This window comes from Marmota monax, unplaced genomic scaffold, assembly GCF_021218885.2.
Source record: "Marmota monax isolate L192 unplaced genomic scaffold, Marmota_monax_Labrador192_F-V1.1 WCK01_AAM20220418_F8-fsc00172, whole genome shotgun sequence".
In the NCBI taxonomy this organism is placed as follows: domain Eukaryota; kingdom Metazoa; phylum Chordata; class Mammalia; order Rodentia; family Sciuridae; genus Marmota; species Marmota monax.
This window is the reverse complement of record NW_026693633.1, coordinates 1,361,710-1,383,273: the sequence shown is the minus strand read 5'-3', so window position 1 is coordinate 1,383,273 and position 21,564 is coordinate 1,361,710.

Below are 21,564 nucleotides of genomic sequence, written 5' to 3'. Positions count from 1 at the left end.
AACATTTTTTCACATATTTGTTGGCTGTTTGTATTTCTTCTTTTGAAAACTGTTTAGTTTCTTTGCCCGTTTATTGATTTCATCAAATTATTTTCATTCATTCATTCAATTATTTACTCTTTCAATGACAATTATGTATTAAGTCCTTATTCTAAGACAAGGAATAGGAATGCAATAATAAAAAAGGCATGTTCCCACTCTCAAGTGGGTTAAAGAGATACATTTTGTATAATATTTTAAATGAAAGTGAAAAATTCACAGTCTCTGCTCAATTTTATTTTGTAAATTTATTCAAAATGCTTCATTGAGCATATATCAAAACTATGATATGTACTATGAGGAATACAAAGTTGAAGTTTCACCTTATATGACTCTTCAAGTTTTCATAGTTTACTTGGAAGTGTTGTAGTTTTGATCTGGAATGTCCCCCAAAAGCTAATTTGTTGAAGATTTGGTCCCCATTCTAACAATGTCCAAAGGTGTGGCTTTTAGGGAGTGATTGGATCATAAGAGCTCTGACCTATCAGTGGATTAATGCATTTGATGGGTTAATAATTGAATGGACTATTGAAAGGTGGTGGAAAATGTAGGCAGATGGGACATGGTGGAAGGAAGTAGGCCACTGGGTGTGTGATCATGGAAACTATATCTTGTCCCTGGCCCCTTTTGTGTGTGTTCTCTCCTTCCCTCCCTCCCCCTCTCTCTCTCCCCCCCCCCCACTCTCTCTCCCCAGGGCCTCCCATTTACTCTCTCTTTCTCTCTGTCTCTGTCTTTCTGCTTTCTGGCTGCACTGAACAGCTTTCCTCTACATGTACTTCTACCATGATGTTCTGTCTCACATCAGGCTCAAAGCAATGGCGTAAGCCAACCATGGACTGAGTCCTCTGAAACTGAGCCAAAATAAATCTTTCTTCATCTAAGTTGTTCTGGTCAAGTATCTTTGTGATAGCATCAAATGAAAAGCTGACTAACACTGTAGGTAAGAGCATTAGACATTTTCTGCTCAGTTTCCGGCTAACAGAAGAGTTGATAATATAAGGAAGTGGATGGTGGAGTTGGCATTTTTTTAACTATGATGTACCAGGTTGTTTAAAAAAATTCACATATGTTTATATGTTAACCTATAAATTATATCATTTTAAAGTTCATTTATTAAATAAGAGAACAAAAATAAAAAGATAATGATTTGTCCAACTTTATGGTATTAGTAGCTAAAACTGAATTCACTACTGAGGATATGATACAAGTCTATGTTCTTCTAATATACCATGCTGGAAATTGTTGATTATTGAAATAGTACTTCTCACTCTCTCACAGTATGAAAAAAAGTATTTGTTATCAGGATCTCTCTAGAACTAACTAGGTTGAAACTTCAAAATAAAACAATGAAAAGAAAATGTACAGAAAGAAATTATAAATGAGCCAATTATGGCATTGTAGCTGAACCTGAAAGACTGGGGGAAGGAAAAACAAATATCACCAAGAAAATAGTTAAAGAATAAGGACAAGATCAATACTCTCCCTGGTACATGTACACTCCAAATGCGCATCTAGATTTTTGAGTACTTGAAACTCAACCAAAGCCTTGAACTTTCTGAAGTTCAACCACTACTAATGATTAGTTGGCTAATAAATAGAAGGTCTGGGTTTCCACTACTGCACTATGTGTGGAAGAAAAAAATCAATAATACCAGCTTCATATTAAATGAAAGCCCTTTGCTTCTCAAACACAGCCTAAGGGCAAATGTGTACATGAACTAGAAGTATCATGAACTCAATGTCAGTCAAGAGGTCATCAAACTCAGGATATTCCTGAAATACCACATTGTTTATCACTTCCTACTACATATATACCATCTAGGTCATAATAAAAAGTATGTCAGCAACAAACAATATAGCAAGATTTCATGTAGGAATAGGCCAGAATCATTCCCCTTCCAGCATTGGAGCTCATCAAAAATTATTGAGCATCTAATATTTGCTTGGCTCTGTGCAAGATACTATGAGACACACCATAATATATTCCCTTAAGAGATTTATAACACAATTGTTATATCAGAGGAAATATCACCTTATCCTGGATTTTTCCAAGACAGGCCTAATTTCAAGCATTTTGCCACATCAGTGAAAAATGTGTCCTCATTTTTGGTTCAGACTATATGGGCACACATATATTCTCTGTGTTCTTACATATGCTTATATGTGTGTGTGTGAGAGAGAAATATGTGTGTTAAGACACAAATGCCTCTGTCTCTTTAATACTTCTCGAATCCCTCCACTGTTCTCCACCTCAGTTACCAGAATTAAGCCCTGGCCCTCATCAGTGGTTTCATGTGGATTACAGCAATAGATTTAGCTCCCTACTCTTAATAAGCCTCACAACCATTTTTTTCCCACCTGGCAAACAGATCTAAGAATGACAATCTTTGCTGAAAAGACTTCCTTTTGCCCTGAGGATAAAGTTTGAACTTTACAGCATATTTTACAAATCTGTTCAAGATCCCAGACACTGCCTACCTCTGCAACCCTACCTGGTGCTTCCCATTCCTCAGGGTTCACTCCTGCTCCTCTGAGCTCCTTCAGCTCTTAGCACTTACTGTCACATCTTAGCACTACTGTCCCCTCTTGCCAGAACTGTCACCGTTCTCTCCTCTCACCCCAACACACATTTTTAGATATGGACATTTTCTAGATAATTTCTAATCATCCTGTCTTACATGCACATACTCAGAAGACCAAATTTTCTATGCTACATGAAACTACCTGTGTTGTACTTCCTTGATACTGTCCCTTTCTCTATTAAAGTAATCGCCATCCTTTATTTTAGTTATTAATTAGTACTTTTTCTCTCTGTGAGAGAATAACAATCCTATCTCTCTTATTTGACTTTATGGTAGCAGCATAGTGCATGGAACATTTTAGAAACTTATTCATTAACTTGTGTTCATGTGTGGATACTAAATGACTGGTAGGGTCATGGTGCTGCCTCTGTGATGCACAGATGCATCATGAAAACCAGTCCTGAGTACATGACCATAAAGAGTCATACTACATCACTACATTTTAATGTAGTTAGGCAAGATTTTATATATAGCAGAGAATGCTTCTGGTATAAGAAAACTGCATACAAAAATGGGAAATGGTCCTATTTTTTCCAGGTCATTGGTGGTGTGTGTTTGGGAAGGGGTCTTTAGAATGAGTGAATGGTTGAACTGTGTGGGCTGTAGGTGCAGAGGTGTTGCCTGGACAGTGACAACAAGTCCGTGGCCATATGGAGAAGTGGAAGAGTAACACACATTCTCAGGGAGGAGTCCCCCGGCATCTTTTCCCTTTGTCCTTTCATCTGAACACTCCCATAGCTCCCATCCAGTTGTCTCCTCATTACTCACCATATGCACAAGACACCCAGCCACACCCATGACTATTCAGCTTTAAGAATATGATATGGGTGGGTTTGTACCTAATTTGTGCTGAAGTTAAAGTAACTGGTACTCTTTGTTGAAAATGTGTGGAAATGGGTTTTTCTCTGGGATATCCATTAACGGAACTGGCTGTGATGTCAGCACAGCTGAAAATGAAAGAAAAATGGGGCCGTAGTCTCCCGGGAACTGGGAAGGGGAAGACTCCAAGCTTCAAAATAAAACATTTCCTCCTACATGCTTAGTTATGTCTTGAGGGAGGAAGATGGGTGTGAATTTACTTTTTAAATGAGAGACAGAAATTGACTCAAGACATCAAGTGTTTTTAAGGGTTAAATAAAGGGCTCGTTATTGAATTATAAAGCTTACTTGATTATAAAAATCTATATGACTTTCGGCCTCTAAATGCAAACAGAGAAAACAGTGTTTCTCTCAGTATTCATACAGTATGTCTATTTGCAGTTGCTAAAGTGAATTTGACATCACGGTAAGTAGTTCAAACAATCTATATTGCTGGGAGCTTTTTCTCACAAGAGATTGATTTTCTAGCACCATCAGCAGCAAGCCCAGAAACACCTTCCTCTTGTGTTTACCACCCAACAGGCTTGGAATGCTGTGTTTCACACGGTCTGATGACATAAAACAAACTTTTAGATATTTAGCTGGAAAAGTTAATAAATTATTTCAATCTTTATCATGTGATGATTTAAGATTTATTTTGACAAAGAACTGCTTGTTAGGAAAATTTTGGTCTGAGTAACCAGAAGAAGGGTTATAATGGAGATAATCATATTATCCATAAAAAGTCCACTCAGGAAGACAGCAGGCCCCAACAAAATTTTGATTTGAGGGATCTTAGTACTAGTTCCCAAAGAGCAGGTAGTCCCAGGAGAGGAAGGACTTATGGTGTGACAAAAGGACAGAATAGACATAGTAGAAGCCCTTACCACCCCAAGGGCTGCAGAGACAAAATGAGGGGGTATAGTTACCAGAGCTGATAAGTGAAGGTCACTCAGTGGGTACAGGGACCATAATAAGAGCTACCCAGTGGGGGCTGCAACTATGAAAGAGAAGGCAGCCACTTGGAGCAGAGAGAGAATGGTATCCATATCCTGCATCCTCCTTTCCTCCAATGTCTCATCTCTGTCTGGCATTTGCTGATTGCAAAGGGAAGCCAGTTGACTATGGAGCCTAAGAAATCAAGTTAGTATAGCCCAGTTCCTTGTAATACAGAGCAGGGTGAAGAAATGTTGAGCAACGAATCCACAAGCAAGCAAACACATGATCTGCACACCACTGAAAAATAATACATGAGAATACAAGAATCCCTGGGAATTCAAAGGCAGGCCCCAGGTCTGGCCCAAAATGGGACTGATCATAAATCTAAACGGATGTGTGAAGTCAGGAAACAGCATTGTCATTGTGGGCAGATCACTTAGATGAAAGCATGTTCTGAGCAGCAGATAAAGATGAGGCCCTGAATGGGAAAGGGAAAGATACAAGCAGGCTGGGAGTAGAAAAGACTCCTACCAAATGGCCATGAGTGTGCTCCATAAGCAATTGGAACACACTTACGATGCAGGTATATTAAGAGAAGAACTTTATGTTTTAATCAGAAAAGTGGCATGAACAGAGAGCTACATTTTGGAAGGATCAGTCTAGTTCCATCTGATCTCCAGGAAGGGGACCAGGGATTATTCTAGTGATGGCAGTTCCAGAATTTGTTCTTTTGAGGGCACATCATGCTCCAGCAACTCAAAGAAAAGAACTCAGATCTCTTAGTAGTAGTGGTGGTGGGAAGACCAGTTTTGCCCTAATTCCCCCTTTCCATGTAATTTGCCCCCAATTAAGCCCACTTCTAACATTAGCAGACTGGTCCAATGAACCCTTGTTAGTCGGTCCCAGAACCATCTGTTGCACACTCTGAGGGTGGTTGATTGTAGCAGAAGGCAGTTCTCTGAATGCCAGGATCTGGCATTTCTGGCTTATTAAAGTTCCTGTAGATTTAAAACTTATCCTCCATGGCATCTTAGGAAAATGGAAAAACAAAGAACGCCTCAAACTTCCACCATCAGATCGTGGTGTACAACCCAGATTTATGCCTGCATGCATACTACCTCAGAGTTCTCCCCTAATTGTGGTCCTGGAGCTGGGTGATATTTATCTTGTTTATATTAGTATGAATCTAAGAAAATGTGTTTTTCTCTCTAGGGTGTTTGTATAATAAGCTTTACATCCAACTGTGGCATGATGACTTTTATTCTCTGAGGAATTTTAGGGGTAGAAAGGAGAGCTATTTTTAGAGGCAAAGGCTTCAAATGGCTAAGACTACCTCCCTCCATAATTCTTAAGATGAAATAGCAGATTAGTTACTGGCTATGATTTCATATTTTTGACTGCTATTAAAACAATAATATTATATTCATCCAATAAATTTTCATTCTTTGCTTTAACTTTGTAATATAAAGAAAAATGCAAAAATGCATTCAAAAGAAAACAATTTTTCTTGAAGACTGAATTTTTTGTTATATTGGAAATTTCAGATTTTCTGCCAGAGTATGAAGAACCTTTTTGGAGGTGGCCAATTTGCTAAAACCTGTTTTAGACTTATAATCAATCTGGATTTATTTCAGGTGATGAAAGAAAGAAAGAAAGAAAGAAAGAAAGAAAGAAAGAAAGAAAGAAAGAAAGAAAGAAACGAAGAGAAGAAAAAAGAAAGCAAAAATATCAGATAAAAATTTAAATAATAATTTCAATGATCTTTTAAGGTACCCCTAGGTTTGGAACAATCCTAAGCTAGAACTGATTTTGTTTTTTCATTAACACCAAGCTGACAAGACAATGAACACATAAGACATGTATTTTCATGATAGAGGTTCTTTCCAGAGCTGTTAGAATCTGCACAGCTTCACGGTTTCGAGCTTGTTTCAGGAGTGACTTATTAATAATCATCAATAATAATTGTTAATACTTGGCAAAAATAATTATAAAATTAATAAATATTAATTTATATTAATTACCATGAATAATTATTGATAGTTTTCAGTCCTATTATTAATGGAGTCATTGAATGAGTCCTTCTCATGATAAAATAATGTTCTAAAAACATTTCTTGGAGTGAAGACCAAGTGAAAGTGCTCACTCACATATGTACAGACACAGGTATTACTCATTATTAATAGTGCCCTATTCTAAAGAGGATTATAATTTATTTGCTTTACAGATTAAAAAAGTCTAGTATTGAATTTTGTTTAATTATATACTTAAATTATTTAATTATATATTTTAATTATTTAATTATATACTTAAAAACTTTTCCTCTCTTTTCCTTTTGTACCTTTCTCCCTCTTTCTTTCCTCTTTTACTTTTATATTTGTCTGTATTTTAAAACACAAGTAGATTAATAAATACATAGTAATAACATATTATTATTATTTATTATTATTATCCATATTTTATACTGTTTCTATATTAACACATTAGGAAAGAAGTAGAAGTGTTAAAACAAAAGAGAAACGACAGTAAGAGAGAAGTAATAAAAATAAATATGTACACTGCATATTGCAAAACATTGTTCCTCTTCTAAAGGGTGGTCATGAATTTGACTGGATTTTCTACGCATCTGTATAGAGAAGAAATCAAACCCAGTTTTGAATAGGCAGAAAAGCACAAAATCACACAAAGAATTTCTCTCATTGATCCTTATGAGATGGGTGTGGAGTTGTGTAACAAACATATCATTCTTACATTAGAGCAACACATATCACTGAATTGTTTATGATGGCATTCCTTAATCTAGGCCAGTGGCATGACACCAAAGACAGCCTGAGAAGAGCAATTCTGTGGATATATCTAAACACATTAAGAGTTTTAGCTTTGATTTCCACTAAGCAAAATGAACTTTCCAGACCCAGAACAGTACATGGATCCAAGAAGTTGTTCTGTAAAATGAATATTAAATGATAAGAAAGTCAAAGGTGAATAATGGAAGATTGGCTCTTTCCTCACTTGTCAAATGCATTCAAGTACATTTTCAGTGTTTGGATGTCTCATAATTGCATACCAAGGATTTCAATGCTCTGGCAAACAGTTATTTTCAGGAAGACATAATCTCACAATTTGCAACTAAAATCTAGATCTTTTTCTTGATTTTAAGCAGGTTTACATGGCTCTCCTAAGTTTTAGAGGGTCACTTGTAAATATTGAAGATGAAAAGTATTTCAGTAGGAACTACCAGGTTCATACTGGATGTATTATCTGTATCTCATCTAAAAGAATTAATGTGAGGGCTGGAGATATATAACTCAGTTGGTAGAGTGCTTACCTTGTGTGCACAAGACCATGTGATCAATCCCCAGCACAATAAATAAATAAATAAATACTGTGAAAACAAATGAGAGCCAAAATAATGAGGCAAGTATCAACATCTAAAGAGAGATCCGCTCACTCATTTTAAGTTGGTTTCAATGAAACTGTTCCCTTTCTAAGTATTCACATCTTCTTTAAATTATTTTTATGTTGAGTTTCTATATATAAAATTTGACATCTTGGTTAAGGAAGCAAATAATCATACAAAAGCAATACTTGAAAACTATTATGGAGCACCTATTGTATGCTAAAACATTATACCACTTACATAAGTTAACTGTTATAATTCTCACACGCTTGAAAGGCAGTTATTTTGCCATTTTGTTATCATGCCCATTTTGTAGATAAGGAAACTGAACCAAAGAGGTGTTAAGTAAATTGCTCATGATCATATATAGAATGTAAGGGCAAAATTGTTATCCACCAAAGAACATCTGATTCCATAATGTCCTCGTGACTTTTGCTGATATTTACTTATAAAGAAAATGCTTTATATAATATCAAAATACTTTTGTCTAGTGGCACTATTAATATTTAGCTATGACAAAAAATAACACTTGGAACTACAAAATAATCAAACTGGTTTCTACTTTAAATAACACAGCCAAATTAGCATTTTTTATTCTATTATTGTTATTGTGCTTGAGATATTTTTCCAAAATAATCCATAATTACTTTATTCTATGAAACCTAGTTACTTTTAGGTATAGCTGAACTTTTTTCACTGACAGCCATTTGACTCAGCTCTATTGCCATTAACATTTGCTTTTATTTCAAATAACTGGTTATTATGTCTAAAAACTTCATCTACCTTCCAAAAAAGTAAAGAATGGTAATCATCCATATCACTCAAAATAATATAGTGCCATATTTCACTCCTCAGATACTTAGCACTGTGATGTGATGAATACCATGTTAGGGTACTGATGATACCAATACGAATAATAAATAATTACTTTCCCAACTCATTCTGCAGTTACTACCTCCTGCCTCCAAAGAGTTCATACTGGTCTCAATAAACCCCAATGATAACTGCATATAGTGTAAGTGCAATAAAAGAGATAAGAGCACAGAGACATAGAACTAGGAACTAATTGAAGAATCGAATAAGAGTATCAGGAAAAGTTTTCAGATGAGATAGTGCCAGAGATGAATTTTAAATGACACTTAGAATGGCCCAAGGAAACCAGCTCATTTATCACATGTGGAAGAGGCATGGATACCAAAGTATCTTAATGATTTTCAGAGAATCCTAAGTGCCGCAGTCTGGCTGGGCACAAATCACGAGCCACTGAAGCAGGAACAAACTTTATTTCTGAACTCCACCAGCACACTCCACACATGCTCCACAGGAACTCTCCCGAACGCCACGTGGCTCCTCCTGGAACCACCACGCCGGAAATCCCTCCTCCGGCACTTCCCCAACCAATGGGAACTCTCCGGGAATCCCCGTGAGAACTCCAAAGTAGCAGGCCGAGGCGGACAGCAGGGGTCTAATATACACAGCTTAACATAACCATTATCATCTCAATGGCTTGCTGGCATCACCTCTCATTCTGGCAAAAATGCCATGTGTCATTCCGACTCGGCTATGGCTCTCAACACCTAAGGAGTGAGAGAGAGCAGAAGACAGTGCTGAGATAAAACAATGATAGAGAAATAGACATAGAAATAGACATAGGCCATATCACAGAGAGTCTCATGTGAAAAGTTTTAGCATTTGGATCTAAAATGGTCCCTCAAAACCCATGTGTTAAGCTTTGGTCGCCAACTTGTGACAATACTGGTATGTGAAGGAACCTTCCGGAGGTAGGGCACAGTGGAAGGAAGTTAGGTCATCAGGGCAGTGCTCCTTCCTCTCTTTCTTTGCTTTGCAGCCACCATGAGTTGAGCAGGCCTCCTTCACCATAATAAAATGTGCCACCACAGGCCCAAAGCAACAAGGCCAAGAGCCCATGGACTGGAACCATGAAACCATGAGCCAAAATAAACATTTATTCTTTTTAAGTTGATTCTCTCAGGTATTTTGTCACAGAAATAGAAAGTTGACATGCACAGCTTCAGAATATTAGAGCAGGTGAGATACTAATCAAAAGTTGTAGGTAAGTTAGGCATAGTGGTGTATGGCTGTCACCAAGCAATTTGGAAAGCTGAGGCTGGAGGACTGCAAGCTCAAAGACCACCTCAGTAGTTTAGTAAGACCAGCTCAAAATTTAAAAAGAAATCATTAAAAGGTTTGGGGATGTAGCTCAGTGGTTAAGCACCCCTTGGGTTCCATCTCCCACCCATGCCCCCTAAAAAGTGTTATAGGTAGAGGCAAGGAATAAACAGATTTATTCTAACAGTAGGATGAAAAGAAGAAGAAAAAGATGGTGAGGGAACAAGACTGAATTATGGGAGATGTGTTTGGACACTATTGAGATAATCTAACAAGAAATGATGAGGGTGATTCTGAAGGCACTTCAAAGAACTACAAAGAGTGCTGTGCGAAATGGCAGTCCTACTGACTCAAGCACACAGCCTCCCTCATGAGTGCTTTTAAGAATCGGGAGCTCATTTAGAAGTGTGTTCAGGCATTTTTGCATGTGTGGCAAGGACAGTTTTCCAAACAATAGTCCTTGAATAGAAAATTTACTCCTTGGAATGCACAGGATACTCATCACGATAGAGATCACTTTCTCTAAACCCTTCAAGAAAGAAGCTGCCTCTCTCCCCCTCAAAATCCCTTTACAAGCTCTTCTGTTACTTAAGAAGTCTTGTAGAGCCCCAAAGGTTGGCAGAGAGAGAGATGTTCTCTTTTCTCTTTATCCAGAATTCTTGTCGAGTGGTACCTAACATCTACCCTAGTGCAAAGGCAAGAATCAAATTAAGCTGACTTCTGCCCCAGCCCACAGACCATTCCAGTCCACCTGCAACAGACACCTACACTGCAAATTTACTCAGCGCTGAGGTCCCTGGCTTCCCAGAACCACAGCTCTTCCAGCAGCTTGGGAGGCTCATTAACATTCACATCTTTCCCAGCCTCATTATCTCGCCCAGATGTTTCTGTGACTGCCCCTTTAAAGCATCTCTGTCTATATTTTATTTACATTTGTTCGGCAATATTGATGCTTAATGAATAAATGCACTAAACTGTCAGTACTGGAGACTAATTAAATCCGTGTATGAGCCTGTGAAGCTGATTGAAAAATTTGCAAGTAACTAAACTGGGTTTAAATAAACACTTTAGTGTAGTGCTTTAATTACACTTTAGTTTGTAATGTAATTTTTGGCTGTTTAAACTATGATTTAGGCTGAGCTAATTACAAATGATTTTCTACTCTGTAATTAATAATAACAAAATTGTAATTAGACAGCTGCTCTGCATCAGGGCAACAGTTGTGTGTGCTGGCTCACGACGATCGGTCTGGCAGAGGCAAAAGAAGAGTACTTGGGAACTGGGGCAGCCTGCACTTCTCCTAGATTTATTTTTGAAGGAAAGTGCCAGAGCACCCAGGTGAGTTTCATAATCCCAGGTAATACTGAGAAAAGAGATCTTTCATTCATTGTAGGCTAAGTGATACCAGATAGACATTCTCAGCCCTAATACCTCACTTTTTAAAAGCACTGATGATACCAAAGCTCATTTAATTCCTTACTATAGCTTCCAAAGCATCTTTCCTTTTTGTCAGAAATTAAATCCAATGAAATTAGTGTATCAATTCATAAGCCAATTAATCACCATCATCATCATCATGATTATTGTATCTTAGTTTCTTTCTGATGATATTTGCTGTATAACAAACCATCCTAAATGTTACATTATGGAACAATCACCGTTTCATTACGGTCCAAGATTCTAGGGTCAAGAACTTGGAGTGGGCACAGTGAGCGTGGTTTGTCTCTGCTTCATGGTATCTAGAGGCCTCAGCTAAGCAGACTAGAATGGTTGATATCAGTGTGGGTTGGAGCCACCTAGAGGCATTTTCACTCAGTACATACACAGGACCTCTCCACGTGGCCAGTGCTTCCTGAAAGCATGGGGACCTGAGAGGCTGTACTCTCCATGTGGTAGCTCCAGGCTCTCAAGGATGTATTCCAGAAAATGAAAGCAAAATCTGCATTGCCTCTCATGGCCTAGCCTCAAAAGCCACACAGCATCCCATCTACCAAACTCTATTGTTGGATGTATTAGCGAGTCCATCCAGATTCAAAGTGAGGAAACAGACCCTATCTACCTCATGATGTGCAAGTGGGAAAGTGCTGTGAACTGAATGTGTCCCCCAAATTTTATATGTTAAATTTTAATGCCCAATATAATTAGGAGGTGGGTCTTCAGAAGGGTAATTACATGATGCAGGTGAAGCCTCATTAACAGGATTGGTGCCCTCATAGACAAAACCACAGAGAGCACTCTTGCCTCTTCTATCATGTGAGGACATAAAGAAAAGATGGCCAACTCTGAACCAGAATGTAGGCCCACAAGAACCTGATCTTCCAGTTCATTGCTCTTGGACTCCCAAACCACCATAAATGTGAGAAGTAAATTACGGTTGTTGGTAAGTTAACTAGTCTCTGATTGCTATGGAGCTCATATGGACTAAGACACACGGTCTTATTGCGAAGATGATATGAAGTAGGAGATGCTGCAGTCAGCTTTGGAAAAGGCCACCTGCCATAGATTTGCAGAGTTTACTATTGTTGACGTGCATTTGTTATGTAACTGAATGTTTAAAGCAAAACTGATGTCAGCAGGTCATAAATACTACCTACCATGGATAATTAGGCCTTTGGCTATTCGACAAAGATAGGATAAGAACTAAAATACAGACTATACCTCCAACTATACCTCCAACACTCACTGTGCCTAGAACTGTGAGAGTTCCTAACCATACACTTAACTCTGAATAACTTACCTCAACCAATTTGTCTTGTCTGAAACATTTCTGTTTCTAAAACTCCATCTATTTTCCTTGTTGCCTGCTCCGTTTTTATCTTCTGCCACCCTTCTCATGTATGGTGACCCCATGACTCTACTAGACACATAACCACGACCTTCTTGTTTTAAATGTCAGTTGAGGTGACAAAAGTTAATGTGACAAGTGATCCTTGGTAAATTCATTCTAGGAGTTGGTGCAGTGATAGTTTTAAATAAACAGTGAGAACAAAATTTCTAAACCTCTCTACCTAGCCCCTTCCCTTCCCAACTCTCTCTCTCTCTCTCTCTCTCTCTCTCTCTCTCTCACACACACACACACACACACACTGACAATCACATACAAAGAACTTCCATAGTTGAGATCTGAAGTTTTTCAAAGTGGGGATGAGAGTCATCATGGTGTAATAGTGTTGATTGAATGGCAGTTATAGAAGAAACCTAACCCTTGCCTAATCAATCACTTTTGCTCACATCACATTGGCCAAAACTTAGTTGTTTGACCCTACCTAGGCATAAAGGAACTAATACATTCGTGTGAATAAAAATGTAATGCTGTGGAAAAAGAAGGGATAAAATTCTAAGAGGCAAGAAGTTCCTGCCACAACTACCATGATTCTGTACAAGGAATAAAAATACATTCTAAGATCTCAAGCCTTTATTTCTTCAAAACAGTTGTTAGAGTCACACCACAATTAGAATCCTCTCTAATGTGGGTAGTACAACACAAATACACACATAAACACATACATACTTGCATACACACACACACACACAAGAATTAATGAATCACCAAAAGTGCTGGCCCTTCATTGCAGCAATAAACTGAACCATATAAATAGTAAATGCACAGAGTTTGGGGCTATAATTATGTAAGTAGCTTGAATGACTCACTCTAGCTGATGTTTTATGACTAAGACCTCAACTGAAGCTTGTTTACTCTCTACCCTGCAATGTTTATATGTTGTTTTAGAAGTTTCATATCCATTTCTGAATCTAAGTTCTCATTTCCATTCATTTACTCTATTCTTTCACTTTCTATCTCATAATAATACCCTTTCAAAAATTTAACATTTAACACTGAATTTTCCCCAAAACTTCTCACCTTCTTTTAGTATGCACATAATTATTGTCTTTCAGCTAAAGCCTAAATGTTGCTTTACTTTCTGCCAATATTATTAATAATATTAGCATATCTCTAGATAGAATGGGTCAGTATTCACATTTGAGTATCATCTGTCACCATCCATTCATTCTCCTTGCTTACTAGTTTTTGAAATGGAAATACTTTTCTCTTCATCTTGTCTCACAACTTTGGCATTCTTTTTGACTATCTCTCTTGCCTCAAACATATTTCATATGTCTCCAAATCCTATCAAGTCTTTGAAAGTTCTCAGAAAATTATCCCTACCTGACTGATCCCATTGCTGTTTGTGACTATTCCTAAAATCATGACAGCCCACATCTAGACCCATCAATTTCTGCCCCATTGTCTATATTTAAAAATCAAACTCTGCCAAGCTTGGTGGTGCATGCCTATAATTCCAGCAGTTAGGGAGGCTGAGGCAGGAGGATTGTGAGTTCAAAGCCAGCCTCAGCAGTTTAGTGAGGCCCTAAGCAACTCAGGGAAACTCTGTCTAAATGAAATACAAAATAGGGTTGGGGATGTGGCTCAGTGGTTAAGAGCCCCTGAGTTCAATTCCTAGCATGAATAAAGAAATCTTCAGGAGCCTTCACATGTGCACTAAGCCTGCTTTCCCGATCTTACTCTAACTCACCATGTTAAACATTTAGACCCTCAATACTCAATGTTTGTCCCCCAAACAGTCCAGCCTCATCCTAGCCCCTTTGAGACCTACTGAACCAGAACTTGCCTTTAAACCAGAACCCTCTCTTTGCAGATGACTGGTGTGTACTGGTTTTAGTACACTAATTCTTGACACAAACTTAGACCAAGTTTGGATGTGATGACTACTTTTATTCTTGTGTCCATTTTTCTCCTCCTTTATTTTGTTTAATTGTCCTGGGTAGATTGACTTCCATCCTCATCTGATCCCCCAATTTTCTCTTTCCTAAAGGCTAATTCAAGTTTTACTATAATACATGTTAATGTACTAAATATTTGATTGCTGATGTGACATTTTCCCAATATAACTTTTGAAAAAGCAGGGAGCCTGGCTCTCTTTGCTTTCATAACATGACAGATTCCTCTCTCTGGGCTGTTAGCTGAGACCAAGGAAACCAGGCTTGCCTCTGTGAGTAAGGAGGAAGGCACTGTGGTTCTCACAGTGAATATGTGTTTAGGGACTGTCACTAACTCATTTTACCTGGATTATTTATACAAAGGTTTATTATCGCATTCTACCTAAATAACAGAATAGCTGCTAAATAATGGCAGCTAGCAACCTACTGATAAAAACAATATAACTACAGAAAAGATATCGTGCCTTTTAAGCACAGATTAGAACTACATGTGACTTTTATCAAGGATGCTTAGAACTCACAAGTCTACAATAAACTTAAGTGTAGCTGTTTATAAACACATTAAATGTCACCACATTCCATGAATTTACATGGTGGTGACTTCAGTCCTCAGTCCATACTTGAGTCCACTGTCTATGCTTTCTCAAACCCACATCTGACAGGCTTTTCTCCCCCAAACTGTATAAAACTACCCTTATGGGAATTTACATATCACCAAACTTAATCAAAATCATTAATCTTCATCTATTTGAATATTTTATGGCTCTTAACATCTTTAGCCACTCTTTCCTTCCTGAGACCCTTTCTTCTCTCTACTTTATAACATCAGATTATCCAGGTTTTCCTTCTACCTCACTGGCTTCTCCTTTTCAGGCTCCTTCACTCTTTCTCTTCTCTTTTGACTTTGAATGTTGATGTCCCTTGCGCTTAATCTTTGATTTCTTCCTTCTCTATCAGATGAACTTGGGAAGTCTCATGATTTTCAATCCTATGGATACAAACATCAATAACCAACAGATTCATATCTCTAGCCCATGTACTTCCCCTGAACTCTAAATGCTTGCAGACAATAGTTTCTGTGACTTTTACTTGAATTTCTAATAAGCATATTGAACTTCTATTCAAAACAAAGTCTTATTTTCTTCTTACTGTGTTCCAAATGTTGGTATTCTCCCCAAAACCCCTGTTGAAATTTTAATGTCATGGTGGGACCTTTAACAAGTGTTTAGTTCCTAAGGACTCTATCTTCATGAATGAATTAATGCCATTATCCTTGGAACAGGTTCCTTGTCAGGAGAATAGGTTACTTGTAAAAGGGTGAGTTCAGTCCCTTTTATCTCTCTTACCCTCTCTTTGCCCTTCTGCCTCCCATCATGGGATAATGCAGAAAGAAGGCCCTTGACAGAAGGCCCTTGATCTTGGGCTTCCCGGGCACCAGAATTGTGACCAATAAACTTCTGAATTACTGAATCTGTAGTATTCTATTATAGCAGAAAAAAAGCAGACTAAGACATGCCACTGTTATTTGGCCATTTGCTAAGTAAAAGCAAGACAGATTATCCCATTACCAGCCAAAACCCTGGCAATGACCCCTGGTTTCTCTCTTTATCTCATACCCTGCTTCTCATTCCTGTACATATCCGGTCAGTTCTACACTTAAATATATTCTAGTCCACCTAATTCTTACCTAATCTGCCATTACCATCCTGTGATGACTTCATCCTGAACTTCCACAATGAACTTTAAATGGTCTTCCTACTTCCACCCTTGACCTAATATGGTCAGTCTATCCTCATCCTTCAGCCAGAGGGATTCTTTTAAAACATAAATTACATCATAACACAAATAGCATGATAAATTCCAATGCTTCCTGACACACTTATAATACAATCTAACATCATTTACTTATTACCTGGTGCTTTTCCATAAGATATTTGTCTAATTTATTCCCTGCTTTTTATTGTAATGATGTTCTTAGGTGAGATGGTACAAATGGCTTAATGTCTTGGGCTGGAATTCAGGGTAGGGTTTCTTTCTGGGGAAGACATCAGAAGAAATGTATCAGAATGAAACTATGTAAGAGAAGTGCTAATAATTAAATATTATTATTTTAATTATCTTCTACCCATAAAAAGTGCTTTCTTTGTTAAATAAAATGAAGAGGAGCAGCAAATCATCTTAGAGTGTTACCATTAAATATAGCATTTATTATTTTATTTTTGGCAATTAACTGAACTGCAAAAATGCTAACCTCCTATTTTTAGATTTGTAATATACAATAAAGCAAAGCAAATGAGATTATAATACTTTCTTGTGCTGGAAAATTTTGTTATTTGCAGTAAATGCCTATTTATAAAGTGTTTACTTCATTACAACACGTGTAAAAACCATTGGTCATGATAACATATTTTAAATGCCTAACAAAATTACATACTTAAAGATATGACATGCAATTTATTTTATTTTTATTTATTTAGTTAGTTAGTTTCATCATTTTGAGACAACATTTCACTAAGTTCCCCAGGTTGGCCTTGAACCCTCAATCCCAAATTGCTGGGATTACAGGCCAAGTGATTGCACCTGGCTTATTTTTAAAAATTATTAAAAGTAGTTTAATGCCTTCATATCTATGGCTAGATACTATTTTTATAAATAACATTATTTTTCATAATTATCCATGTTATTTATATGTGTTTATAACTCACACTTGATAATTTTACAAATTTCCAGAGTACAGTATAATATTTTTTTTACGTGTATACACTGTATAATAATCAATTACAGTATTAAGCATATTCCACCACCTCAGACATTTAACACTTCTTTTATGGTAAGAACATTCAAAATCCTCTCTTCTAGCTATTTTTGAAGTATTCAACATAATTGTTAACCATAGTCACACTACCGTTTTATTCTTATCATTTACTGGCTTATAATTCCTGAAATTTTCTCATTTTTTACTTTTGCAGGGAGAAGTGGGGGGAGTTAACATTTTAGGTTAAAAATACCACCTTAACGTATCTATTAAATAAATTACATAGAGTCAATCCTTCCTTCCATTTATATAAGGAAAAGAAAGAATTAAATAGCTCTGACGACAGATCTGAGGTCTTTGCTGATTTTTGCCTTTGTAGGTTATCATCTTAAGCCAGTGAATAATTCTTTCATTTTGAGCTCATCTTGTCCCTGATGGCCCAATTATTGCTACTGGGTAATGACCCAGTGAGATCTTATATAGAAAGAAACTTAGCAACCAAACAGCACACAGTGATGCCTTTTTGACCTCAAAGGAGCCACAAAGGACATATACATTATCATACAGAGTAAAATGGATCCAGTAAAATTAGGTTCCAGTTGAGAAGAAAGCTTCCTGAAGGCATTTGGTGCCTCAGAGTCATCAACTAGATCCCATGTTCCATTAGAAACTGTAATTGGCTTCATTCTTCTTTCTCCCAGATATCATTCATTAAAAAAAAAAATCATGAGAAGGTCATGTTTGACCACCAGGTAGACCCTTTTATGGAACCTTGAATCTGTTCTGCTATTTAGCTAAAGTACCAGTTCTTTAAACAGTCACCTTTAGATCTGTTTCCATCCCTTCCTCATTACTGTGTATTTTTTTAAGCCTGTACTCTTCTTCAAACTTTAAAAAGCAAAGAATAGAACTGGCTATTGTAAAAAATTGTTTTCTCCATGCACTGGAGAGAAATGCCCTCTAGTGTAGAATGCATAATGAAGGAAAGAGCTTCACTATTCCTTTTGTTGTTAGGAAATCTTAACTGAGAAAGGCAGATTGCACAGAAACGTGTAATTGTTCAATTTAGGCTGAGATTTATTATGTGTTCTTCTTGAGATCAGACAATTCCAATAAAAATTCAAGTTAAAAGTTGAAAACAGGGAGCATCCTCTGGTCATTGGAATGGCTGATGTGTTGAGGTTGTGATGTATATAGGAATGATAAAGCAGAGAAGAAAAATAATGTTGACTGGGGAGAAAAGAACACTGAAATTGGGAGTGGTGGGAGGAAGCGGGGTGACCCATCAACCATAATGTCCATATGCAGCAATAAGCCAATGATGGGCTTCCAAATGGAGGCTCCATTGCCAATTCTTGATTCTTAAAGTCTCTTGTGTAGTTTTGCATCTTCCTCATTGCCTTGGCAAAAATTGAATTTATATCCTTCCTCATCTCCTAGTTTTCCATATCACTATTTCAACACAAATTAAAGGAAGTAGTCAATTAATTACTAGATTTTATTGCTAAATTATGAATCTTTCCCTGGTAAAAAGCAATTATAACTAATTTAACCCCAATAATTTTCTTCACACCTTTTTGTATAGTGAGAGGTTGTCTTTTCATCCCTGGATCATGAATGAACAAGTACAAAGTCTCCTAGTTCTCTTTGCTGATGTACAGCTAATTACCCTCAAAGGACAAAACAAATCATAATTATGAGCAGGGTGAAGACGTTCCCCTCCAACTCTGATCAAACTCATTTCTTTTCCTCTTATAACCTCATAATTCCAACTCAAGGTGTCTGTTTCCAAAGAAGGTCATGTTTTAAAATATGACTTTGGGCCCATAGATTTTACATAACTGTCCCATTCTGAGCAAGCACACTGCATAAATCAGGTATTATTGCTGTTGTCATTAAATCATATTGCTGGCTTAAGGCAACATTTCTCAAATTGTTGTACCTTGACCAGTAGCATTAGCATCATTTGGGAATTTATTAGAAATGCATTCTCTCAGCCCAACCCCTACAGAGTTATAAACTCAGGAGGAGAGACCCAGCCCTCTGTGTTTTAACAAGTCTTCCCTGTGATTCTGAGGCACACTGACATTTTAACAATTAGTGCTTTTAGATGTGACATTTAAGAATTTGATTCAGGTAGCATGAGTTATGGCTAAGAGTTTTAAAATTAATAAAGACCACCAAATGAGAATAAACAGATATTCAGAGCTTTGTCCTGTAAGGGAGTTAACTAACATCAATTACATTGGGCAGAAACTCCAAGCAGACAGGGCACAGGAGAAGCTTTATGTTTAAAAAAAAAATGCGGAAGTCTTTAAAATGCTCTGAGTTGAAGTTGTTAACATGGAGAAACTGGAGGTAGGCATCTTACGGTCCTATGTGATTGATTTCAGGACTCCAAAGACTTCCTCTGCTGGATTTTTGAATTGGAATCAGGATTAAAAATAGAGAAACTGGCAATCATTGATCAGGTCCTGACCATTCTGGGCCAACTGCAACAGATGTGGTTTGTTTTACCTGACTGGATGCTACCAAGGGTTTTGGGTCACAGTCCTCTTTTCACATGTGATTTGGCCATTATCTATTGATATATTCAGTATTACAGTTCCCCTGTAGGACTCTATCTTGTGAGAGGGGTTGAACAACTTGGGGAAGGCTAAAGATCTACATCTTCATTGCTCAATTCTGGTGCTCTTGTCTCCATAGTCCACTATGTCATGTCATCTCTTAATCTTTCTGTTTTTGTGTCACTGTGGCAAGCAACTAATAAGAAGGCAACTGCACACAATCACTTCAGAATGAACAAACCATCATTAAAGCACCATAACAAAAAGAAATACAATTAACAGTCCCTGAAAGATCTTTGGAACATGGAATCCCAACTGCCCAATGAAGGCCAAGAAAACTAATTCCACAGGCCATGAGGATCAACCTTAGAGCCAAGTAGCTTTTACCTTAAGATTATGTGCAAATAGACTACTGTGAAATCTCCTTCATTGATCAAATACAAGAAATATTAGTAATGGGACAGACACCAAAATGACTAGCCAACAACAAATCTAAAGCAATGAAATTGCCCCTCATTACACATGCACATAAGACTATTCTGTATTTCATCAATCCATAGGTGGTATCATGAATAATTTTTGTCAGAGTTAGTGAAAAATTTCATACTGTCTTTTTTATCAGCATGATTTCCACCACACTGCTCTGGCTGCTTGCGTAAACAGTGAGTCAGTAATTCTCCCAAGTGGACTGCCTCAGTAATCAAAGGTGATCTTCTTGAGCTCACACATGAGTCAGAATTTCCAGACTTGGTGATTTATAGAATTAAGCTCTTTGTGTACAGAAAAGAGTCAGAATATTATTCCTGAACTGAATGAGGTATTAGGATGGAGCAAAGAAAACCGGATATCCAGGTCCCAGAGGAAGTCAGTATCCAGTAGGGACACATGAAGTTCAAGGTTGAAAAAAGGAATTTTTCATGACACAAGGTAAGAACTGAGTCTTTAAATTGGTTTAATTACATATTTGGATGTCTATTAATCTTTTTCAGATGGCAAATATTTCGTCCATGCTTTACAAATTTATTAAATTCAAATTTAGACTTAATAAGGATTAACCAATAGATTGTCATAATTTGTTCATTTTCTTAAAAAGGAACACTGGCAAGGTTAGTCTGATTTGCTCATGATCAATTGCTTAAGTTTATTTGCTTAAGGTCATTTCCCATGTAAGTTCAAGTAGAACCTACTTCAAGGTTCAAGTAAATTCAAGTACAGCTTTTATTCCTTATGAATTTATTTGATGAGGCCAGAATTTCTTCTGAGATTTTTCCCCCACAGATTTTTATGGGGACCCAGTAATGGATGGAATATGTAGCAGTTGGCAAGATTAAAGGCAGTGGCTAGAATTTTAGAAATCCAAGAAAGGCAAAGAATGATCTAAAAAATTATAATTAAAAGGAAATAAAAGAGAGAAAAGCCATTAGAGTGAACAATAACTGGTAATAATGAAAAAAAAATATGTTACAAGCCAGGAGGCAAAAGTAAAACAGAGATTAGAAATGTCTTGGTCAGGAGTTGTTCTCTTTCCAAAGTCATCAGCTTGATCCAAAGGTCCTA